The sequence below is a fragment of the Salvelinus namaycush genome, unplaced genomic scaffold (genome assembly GCF_016432855.1).
Source record: "Salvelinus namaycush isolate Seneca unplaced genomic scaffold, SaNama_1.0 Scaffold764, whole genome shotgun sequence".
Lineage (NCBI taxonomy): Eukaryota > Metazoa > Chordata > Actinopteri > Salmoniformes > Salmonidae > Salvelinus > Salvelinus namaycush.
The window spans coordinates 44,172-54,816 of NW_024061491.1; the positions used below are offsets into that span (position 1 = coordinate 44,172).

Sequence of the window (10,645 nt, forward strand, 5' to 3'; positions counted from 1 at the left end):
CTTTAGCTGTACTTTAGTTACAGCTTTTAAATGTTATAAAACATCATTCAACATGAGGCAGACAGCTCTTACAGTTCTCCAGTGTGTCAGCAAGCTCCTTCTGGTTCATTTTCCTCAGGATGTGCAGTGTGATCTTCAGAGCCCCCTCTCTGGCACTGCTCTCCTGCTTCTCATCTTCAGCATCCACCACTTCCTTATCCTGCTTCTGACTCTCAAAGCCTTCTGGGAGTTCTGGACTAAGAATCCTCTTGAACATCTTCAGCTCGTTCTTCACAAATGTCATAATTTTCTCTTCAAGCAACTGAAATAAATAAAGTAAATAAGTTAAGCAAGAGACAAAATGCTTTCTCATTAACACATTAATTAATGATAGACAGATCAACTTTACTTGAGGTAAACAAAAACAAATGTACATAACAGGACCACATACACTGAATATGAAGGCCAGGTCCGTTTGATGACTCTGGAAAGACTGACCACTGAGAATCTCTGACTCTGATCTCTCCTGTTGGTTTCTGTGGACAAAACATGAGACACACACACAGACAGACACACACACACACAGACACACACACACACACAGGACTATGAAAATGGAAAAAAGGATTAGCCTATGGATTATGAAAACAACAAAAAGAAATGGGAAAAAGGGAGAGGAGAAATGACTAGAGACAGTGTTGTTTAACTCACTGACCATGACCTATGAGTTCTTCTTACCTTTGCTCAGTAGAAAAGTCTCCCTCTCTAAAGTATATAGGATTATTCATAGACTTGTCACTCTTCATGGACACACAGCTGGGTACAGGGAAAGCTGGTCTCTCCTGCTTGATTGGTCTTCAACACAACAGAGACAAACATTACATCTCTCATCTACTCTGAGCTCAGATGGGGAAACAGAAGAAGAGTTTCATTCCTAAAAGCTATATATCCATTTTCAGAAATGTTCGTAAATTAGCTTTTATTGTTTAAAGAAGTTATGTTTATGTTAAGTTATGTTTATATTTTTTTGCTAAATGAGGAGATGGCACGTGGGTACCTGCTTCTATAAACCAATGAGGAGATGGCACGTGGGTACCTGCTTCTATAAACCAATGAGGAGATGCAGCGCGAACGGCGTCACAAATAGAACTGACTTCTAGAGGCTTGTTAAGCTTGACACCTTGCCCAAACCGGCTGCGCACGTGTTTGGTGTGGGGGGGGCAAAATACATTTATGCACGCCATCGTGCATACACACCAAACGCGATCACGACATGTAGGTTAAAATATCAAAACAAACTCTGAACCAATGACATTAATTTGGGGACAGGTCGAAAAGCATTAAACATGTATGGTAATTTAGCTAGTTAGCTTGCACTTGCTAGCTAACGTTAATTTGTCCTATTTAGCTAGCTTGCAGTTGCTAGCTAATTTGTCCTGGGATATAAAAATTGAGTTGTTATTTTACCTGAAATGCACAAGGATCTCTACTCCGACAATTAATCCACACATAAAACAGCCAACCGAATCGTTTCTAGTCATCTCTCCTCCTTCCAGGCTTTTTCATGGTTTAAATGATATTGTTATCGCATCTAAACTTTCATTGTATTACCACAACTACCGGCAAAACAGATCGTCTTTCTATCACCCACGTGGGTATAACCAATGAGGAGATGGCACGTGAGTACCCGCTTCTATAAACCAATGAGGAGATGGGAGAGGAAGGACTTGCAGCGCGATCTGCATCAGAAATAGGAATGAGTTCTATTTTAGCCAACGCAGATGTTCGTTGGCACGCGAGAGCAGTGTTGAATAACATTTTATCAGATTTATTTTGCGACATTCATGCACGCGACGTGTCCGGTCTGACAGAATGTTAGCGAGCGCAAGCAGTGTGTCATTTTGAATAATGAAATTCGTTTTGCGACGCGAGCGTTGTAGTCAGCCCCGCTAAAAAGCTTGTGTCGTTACTCTGCCTTTTCCAGGGATATGTTGAGGTAAATTTACTAACCGGGAGGGTTGAATTATGTAATTTATTGGTAGGCTGGAAGACGCACTCTTGTCTTTTCTATTCCGAGGTTGTTTACTAGCAATATCAGATATTAAGATGTGTTTTATAATGAATGTATACTGAGGTTGAGGCTCTGACTAGTGATTATTTACCCGGTGTTCAATACCTGCTATTGAGGCGCCCTGAAAATAATATTCAAAAGATTGGTCCTTGGACACAGAGGGGTTAAACACTAAAGTTACCGTCCATCTAGTGAAGAGAGGAGAACCGGACAGAGGTAGCCAGCATCCGTCAACGAGAGAATGATGTATTGCTAGCTAAGTTAACTAGGATGCTGCTGGTATAGTAGCTAGCTTACCGAGCTGTACCGACTAGCTTGGCTAGCTAGCAGGTCGTTCTGTACCTCGTCTCGATGATGAATCCGGTGAACCACAAAATGAAACAAGGATAGAGAGTGAAAAGGATCTGGCTACACTCATATTGTTCCTGACCGTAAAGAAAAAAGCTAATTGAACAATAAACTTCGGTGTCTCAACACTGTAGTGAACTCCGTCGTTATTCCCCAAGATCACCTCAGACAACTCTGCGCGTAACTGGACAATATGTTTGGCGCCACACCGAACGGGGACGCGGACAGTTCCAGAACGCGGACATGAGCAGTGCAACACAATCAACTAAACCCAGTCTTTACAGTGGGTTACATTAGTAATATTCATTTTTTATTATTATTTTAAACAAACATTCAAAGTTTTTTATAACAATGTTTTGAGATCTGGGCCCATATCGCCAAAGTGTCTCAGAGTAGAAAATTGGTCGTATAAGTGCTCAGAATAAAGACATTTTACACATGGGTATAAATTAAAGCTATGCATGAAGTCTCTAGTCCCACCTAGTCGGCAGATATTTTGGACACCTCGTGAGCTGTCCTAAGTAGTTAAGAGTTAACAGCAGGTGTCTTGATAATACTATAGAATAATGCAGTGAGTCAGTGGTTCCTGCAATTGCTTTGTAGTAGTTAAAAATAATGTTTTATATTTCTATATGATCAATCTATAAATAATATAGACCTACATGCAACAGTGTGTGTTGTGCTTTTGGCAATGATTTATGTATAATAATTATGTATAACAAGCGATACCATGTATGTCTGCATAGCATTTTGTCTTCATTTTGGCAAATTAACTCATGCTTATTTCTGAAGTTTAACTCAGGTTTTCGCCCAGTGGCTAAGAAGTTGGAGCTGTGGCCGAAAGGTGGCAGGTTCAAATCCTGGGCCGGGCGCTGGAAAAAACGGGAGGAATTGATCTGACCACTGGAAAGCTGCTGGGTTCACATCCTCAAAACATTCACCTTTTGTTGATCAGAACTCTAGAGGTTCTTCTTCACTGAACCCAAAAATATACATAACTTTTATTGATTCCATATATAAAGGAAGCCTTTTTGGTTCTATAAGGAACCTTCTTTTCTAAGAGTGTTTAATAAACACGTTTTTCTTTTGATTATTTAATTATCTACATCATGTTATTTCAAGTTGTCCCTTTAGAGCGAAACATCACGTTGTTAAAAAATAATCCTAAATTGGGCATGGCTATAAATTGGGCAATTGAAGGCATCTAGGGTGTAATATGTGTTCGATGAATATGAACATTGTATGCAACATTGTAGGCAACATTATTGGCAAGGGACTTGATGCCATCAGAATTGGTCAAAAGAAATATGCATTCCGTTATATTAGGCAATAATTCAATCAAATAAAATTGAATTGTATTAGTCACATGCGCCGAATACAACAGGTGTAGACCTTACAGTGAAATGCTTACTTACGAGCCCCTAAAACAATGCAGGTAAATAAAAAATACAATTTAAGAATAAGAAATAAAAGGAACAAAAAATTAAAGAGCAGCAGTAAAATAACAATGGTGAGACTATATACAGGTGGGTACCAGTACCAGTCAGTGTGGAGGCTATATACAGGGGGTACCGGTACAGAGTCAATGTGGAGGCTATATACAGGGGGTACCAGTACAGAGTCAATGTGGAGGCTATATACAGGGGGGTACCAGTACAGAGTCAATGTGGAGGCTATATACAGGTGGGTACCGGTACAGAGTCAATGTGGAGGCTATATACAGGGGGTACCAGTACAGAGTCAATGTGGAGGCTATATACAAGGGGTACCGGTACAGAGTCAATGTGGAGACTATATACAGGTGGGTACCGGTACAGAGTCAATGTGTGGGGGCACCGGTTAGTTGAGGTAATATGTACATGTAGGTACAGTTATTAAAGTGATTAGATGATAACAACAGAGAGTATCAGTGGTGTAAAATGGAGGGGGGGGGGGGGGGGGGGGCAATGCAAATAGTCTGGGTAGCCATTTGATTAGATGTTCAGGAGTCTTATGGCTTGGGGGTAGAAGCTGTTTAGAAGCCTCTTGGACCTAGACTTCGCACTCCGGTACCGCTTGCCATGCAATAGCAGAGAGAACAGTCTATGACTAGGGTGGCTGGAGTCTTTGACAATTTTTAGGGCCTTCCTCTGACACCGCCTGGTATAGAGGTCCTGGATGGCAGGAAGCTTGGCCCCAGGGATTTACTGGACTGTATGCATTACTCTCTGTAGTGCCTTGCGGTCGGAGGCCGAGCTGCTGCCATACCAGGCAGTGATGCAACCAGTCAGGATGCTCTCGATTGTGCAGCTGTAGAACCTTTTGAGGACCTGAGGACCCATGCCAAATCTTTTCAGTCTCCTGAGGGGGAATAGGTTTTGTCGTTCCCTCTTCCCAACTGTCTTGGTGTGCTTGGACCATGTTAGTTTGTTGGTGATGTGGATGCCAAGGAACTTGAAGCTCTCAACCTGCTCCACTTCAGCCCCGTCGATGAGAATGGGGGAGTGCTCATTCCTCTTTTTCCTGTAGTCCACAATGATCTCCTTAGTCTTTATGTTGAGGGATAGGTTGTTATTCTGGCACCACCCGGCCAGGTCTCTGACCTCCTCCCTATAGGCTGTCTCATCGTTGTGTCATCTTCAAACTTAATGATGGTGTTGGAGTCGTGCCTGGCCGTGCAGTCATAAATGAACAGGGAGTACAGAAGGGGACTGAGCACGCACCCCTGAGGGTCCCCTGTGTTGAGGATCTGCGTGGCAGATGTGTTGTTACCTACCCTTACCACCTGGGGGCGGCCTGTCAGGAAGTCCAGGATCCAGTTGCAGAGGGAGGTGTTTAGTCCCAGGGTCCATAGCTTATTGATGAGCTTTGAGGGCACTATGGTGTTGAACGCTGATCTGTAGTCAGTGAATAGCATTCTCACATAGGTGTTCCTTTTGTCCAGGTGGGAAAGGGCAGTGTGGAGTGCAATAGAGATTGCATCATCTGTGGATCTGTTAGGGCGGTGTGCAAATTGGAGTGGGTCTAGCGTTTCTGGGATAATGGTGTTGATGTGAGCCACGTTTTATGTTCAATCAATCAATTGAGTTATGTTTTGCTACTTGTAGGCTACTGTCTGTAATTTGTCTCAATATATTTTATGATGTGTAGCCTAACGTGATTTAGTGCATTTTTATTGGGTAAGCATTAGGATAAGACTCTTCAATATTTGCAGCCATAGGTGATAATATTTCTCTAGGTGCTGATCCGTCATCAGTATTGTAAAATAATTATAATGTTAACTTCATAAAGCTAGGGGGCAGTATCCTGCATTTTGGAGAGTCTGGCGTGCCCAAAGTGAACTGCCTGTTACTCAGGCCCAGAAGCTAGGATATGCATATAATTGGTAGATAAAACTGTTAAAATAATGTCTGTGAGTATAACAGAACTGATATGGCAGGCGAAAACCCGAGGAAAATCCATCCAGGAAATGGGATTTTGTTGATGTGTCATTGTTTTCCATTGACTTGCTATTGAATAAAGTGGGATTTAGCGCCCAGATTGCAGTTCTTACGGCTTCCACTAGATGTCAACAGTCTTTATACATGGTTTCAGGCTTGTTTAATAATACGTTTTAGGAAGTGGACATTTTCAGTGTCACTAGAGGTTTACGTGCATGACCTTGTGCACGCTCTCCGTTCTTTTTCCTTTCTATTGAATACGTTGTTGTCCGGTTGAAATATTATCCATTATATAGATATTTGAGAACCTAAGGATTTATCTTAAGGCTAGGTGGGCGCTAGCGTCCCACCTCGACAACATCCGGTGAAATTGCAGAGTGCCAAATTCAAAATATAAAAATCTTAATATTAAACATTCATGAAAATACAAGTGTCATACATGATTCTTTAGCTTAGAATCTTGGTAATCGAACCGCTTTGTCCGATTTACAATAGGCTTTACGGCAAAAGCATAGCATTTGATCGTCTGAGGACAGTGCCTTACCCACTTGCTGCATTAGGATAAATTCATAACCTGCACAAGCGTCCTAAAACTCAAAAATAGCAATAAAATAAATGACTTTCCTTTGAAGATCTTCCTCTGTTGGCAATCCAAGGAACACAATAGATGGTCGTTTTGTTCGATAAAGTCCCTCTTTAAATCCCCAAAACTCTGTTTTGTTGGCGCGTTCTGTTCAGTAATCCACTGGCTCAATGGCGTTCAAAACATGCAGACCAATACATCCTAATAGTACCGGTAAAGTTCGTCAAAACATGCAGACCAATACATCCTAATAGTACCGGTAAAGTTCGTCAAAACATGCAGACCAATACATCCTAATAGTACCGGTAAAGTTCGTCGAAACATGCAGACCAATACATCCTAACAGTACCGGTAAAGTTCATCAAAACATGCAGACCAATACATCCTAACAGTACCGGTAAAGTTCATCAAAACATGGAGACCAATACATCCTAATAGTACCGGTAAAGTTCGTCAAAACATGCAGACCAATACATCCTAATAGTACCGGTAAAGTTCGTCAAAACATGCAGACCAATACATCCTAATAGTACCGGTAAAGTCCGTCGAAACATGCAGACCAATACATCCTAATAGTACCGGTAAAGTTCGTCAAAACATGCAGACCAATACATCCTAATAGTACCGGTAAAGTTCATCAAAACATGCAGACCAATACATCCTAATAGTACCGGTAAAGTTCGTCGAAACATGCAGACCAATACATCCTAATAGTACCGGTAAAGTTCATCAAAACATGCAGACCAATACATCCTAATAGTACCGGTAAAGTTCGTCGAAACATGCAGACCAATACATCCTAATAGTATCGGTAAAGTTCGTCAAAACAAGTCAAACAATGCTTCTAATCAAGGAAAGATTTGAATGGAGAAAACTGATCTGAGAGCAGCGCTCCTTTTCTTTCCATCCTATCAGTATTGATATATGATCCACCGGACGTGATACCTTGTAGTGCTGCTGATCCAGTTTCCGCTGGTCTGCCTGTGACTTTGGATCTCTGACCTGTTCACCGGACGTGCTACCTTGTCCTTGTACCTTGTAAATAAAAAAAGGAAATAGTAACACAATAAAATAACAATAATGAGGCTGTAAGGAGAACCAGTACTGAGTCAATGTGCAGGGGTACCAGGTAGTTGAGGTAATAATGAGACTATAAGGAGTACCAGTACTGAGTCAATGTGCAGGGTACCATGTAGTTGAGGTAATAATGAGACTATAAGGAGTACCAGTACTGAGTCAATGTGCAGGGTACCAGGTAGTTGAGGTAATAATGAGACTATAAGGAGTACCAGTACTGAGTCAATGTGCAGGGTACCAGGTAGTTGAGGTAATAATGAGACTATAAGGAGTACCAGTACTGAGTCAATGTGCAGGGTACCAGGTAGTTGAGGTAATAATGAGACTATAAGGAGTACCAGTACTGAGTCAATGTGCAGGGGTACCAGGTAGTTGAGGTAATAATGAGACTATAAGGAGTACCAGTACTGAGTCAATGTGCAGGGTACCAGGTAGATGAGGTAATAATGAGACTATAAGGAGTACCAGTACTGAGTCAATGTGCAGGGTACCAGGTATTTGAGGTAATAATGAGGCTATAAGGAGTACCAGTACTGAGTCAATGTGCAGGGGTACCAGGTAGTTGAGGTAATAATGAGACTATATTTGAGGTAATATGTACATAGGGGTAGAAGTGACTAGTCAATCACGATAGAGATTACATCTCCTCATCCAGGGAGTTCACACACACTTTCACACACTTTCAAACACACACACGCACGCGCACACATACACGTGCGCAGGGAGGGGATGTTGAGTTTGTTTAATATTGTTTTAGGACTATGAAAATGGACAAAAGGATTAGCCTATGGATTATGAAGACAACAAAAATAATTGTGAAAAAGGGAGAGGAGAAATGACTAGAAACAGTGTTGTTTAACTCACTGACCATGACCCATGAGTTCTTCTTACCTTTGTTCAGTAGAAAAGTCTCCCTCTCTAAACTCTATAATTTGATCCATAGACTGGTCACTCTTCATGGACACACAGCTGGGTACAGGGGAGGCTGGTCTCTCCTGATTGATTGGACTTCAACACAACAGAGACAAACATTACATCTCTCACAGACAGTGATTTGTTTAAAATCTATCAGATGGTTTCATTTCAGAGAGACGCAAATCATGTTTTTTTTGCAAAATGCTGTGTATCTCCCTCACTCTCAAATGTGACCGACCGGCTCAATTTGGTAATTAACTAAATATATAGTGTTTTTGGTTTATGTCAGTTTAATTGTTTGTTATGCTATAAGTGGTTATTTTATGGTTGTAAGTGATACAATTATCTAGAAGATTGTATATTGTATATATATATACTACTTTAGTAAGGAATTAAACATTATTCAGTACCACTGCAGTTGCTATATAATTCCAATAGATGGCAGCATAAGACCACAAATGACATTTCAGAAGATTAGTTTAGTTTTCTCCCTGGATACACTACCACTCCCCCTCACAGGAAAACTCCTGTGTGGCTTCTTTCTGTCCCTTTCCACACTGCTAACGCAAGAGGAAGAACTGAAAAAGCCTTTAACAGATTACTGTGTAGTAATATAATGATGATTCATGTTTATTATTACCTGTGAAAGTGAAGGGCATGTTGAGGTAAATTTGCTAACCGGGAGGGTTGAATGATGTAATTTATTGGTGGGCTGGAAGACGCACTCTTGTCTTTTCTATTCTGAGGTTGTTTACTCCCAGTATCAGATATTAAGATGTGTTTTATAATGAATGTATACTGAGGTTGAGGTTCTGACTAGTGATTATTTACCCAGTGTTCAATACCTGCTATAATCACTATTATTTTGCTCTCCCAAAAGCAACACAGCCCTAATACGAGATATATAGCTAACTAAAGTAATGAGTGACCATTTTAGAAAATCATGGGACATATAGTCTCTGTTTGCATGCTATTTTATGTCAATCATATTGCTGCTTGTAGCCTATAACTGATGCTTCATGGTCTTATGCTTCCATGTATTGGAAATATTTAGTAATTAAAAATGATTAATTCACATACAGACATTGGTGAGGCAGCTGAGAAATAAAGTGTATTTTTCTCATTAATTCCTTAGATCAGTCTCAAACCTGCCCCACCTATCCCACGCCAATTGCTGGACTTTCACATAGAGGTTACTTGGTCACCCAGTTCAAACCACATTTGAAAAATAAAACTAATGTGTCTTGTTGATCAAGTGTTCTGCCTTCCAATAATAAATATAATAAAATAACAAAACAATAAAAGCAAAATGCTTAGACAGGTTTTGATTAACAAAATAATCTAAATGCGATGTAGTACTGTAATGGTATTTACTAACATAATATTATTACTAAAATAGTTTCTAAAAGTGTTCTAGGCTACCCTATCCTAGGGTTAGGGGTTAGGCTAAAATAGGTTATACGTAGGGTTAGAGTTTCTGTATAGCACTTTGTTCACACACACTTTCACACAATTATAAACATTGTTTGACATGTTTCGACGAACTTTACCGTTTACTATTTGGATGTATTCGTCTGAATGTTGTGACCGCCATTGACAGTGGATTACTGAACAAAACGCGCCAACAAAACAGAGTTTTTAGGACAAAAAGAGGAACTTTATCGAACAAAACAAACATTTATTGTGTTGTTATTTATTACTCTTGTGACAACAACCAGATGAAGCTCATCAAGGGTAAGCGATTAATTACATCGCTATTTCTGACTTTCATGACTCCTTTACTTGGCTTGAAAATGTGTGTATGCTTTTGTAAGCGGGGCGCTGTCGTCAGATAATCGCATGGTATGCTTTCGCCGTAAAGCCTTTTTGAAATCTGACACAGCGATTGGAATAACAAGAAGTTTATCTTTAAGCCGATGTATAACACTTGTATAATTTATGAATGTTTTATGTGTATTTCTGTATTTTGTATTTGGCGCTCTGCTATTTCACCGGATGTTGGCCATGTGGCAAGGTACCGTCTCACCTACCCATAAGAAGTTTTAAACGGGTTTGAAGAGTGAGTTGATATAACGGTAATATTGTCAAAATTCTGCTTGTAACAACCATCAGAATTGGTCCAAAAAATATATATTCCATTATATTAAACAATAATTCAAATCAAATAAATAAAATTGTATTAGTCACATGCACCGAATACAACAGGTTTAGACCTTACAGTGAAATGCTTACTTACGAGCCCCTAAGAAACAA

At 40.2% G+C, this 10,645-nt stretch overlaps 1 long non-coding RNA gene across 1 annotated transcript; it reads right to left on the reverse strand.

Annotated features, from left to right (window-relative positions):
* Positions 1–785: 785 nt before the first annotated feature.
* LOC120042741 lies at positions 786–8,449 on the reverse strand. The gene is made up of 3 exons (XR_005476232.1): positions 8,369–8,449; positions 7,346–7,435; positions 786–834 (listed from the first exon to the last, which is right to left on the reverse strand). It is a non-coding gene; the product is annotated as an uncharacterized LOC120042741 (long non-coding RNA).
* Positions 8,450–10,645: the final 2,196 nt, after the last annotated feature.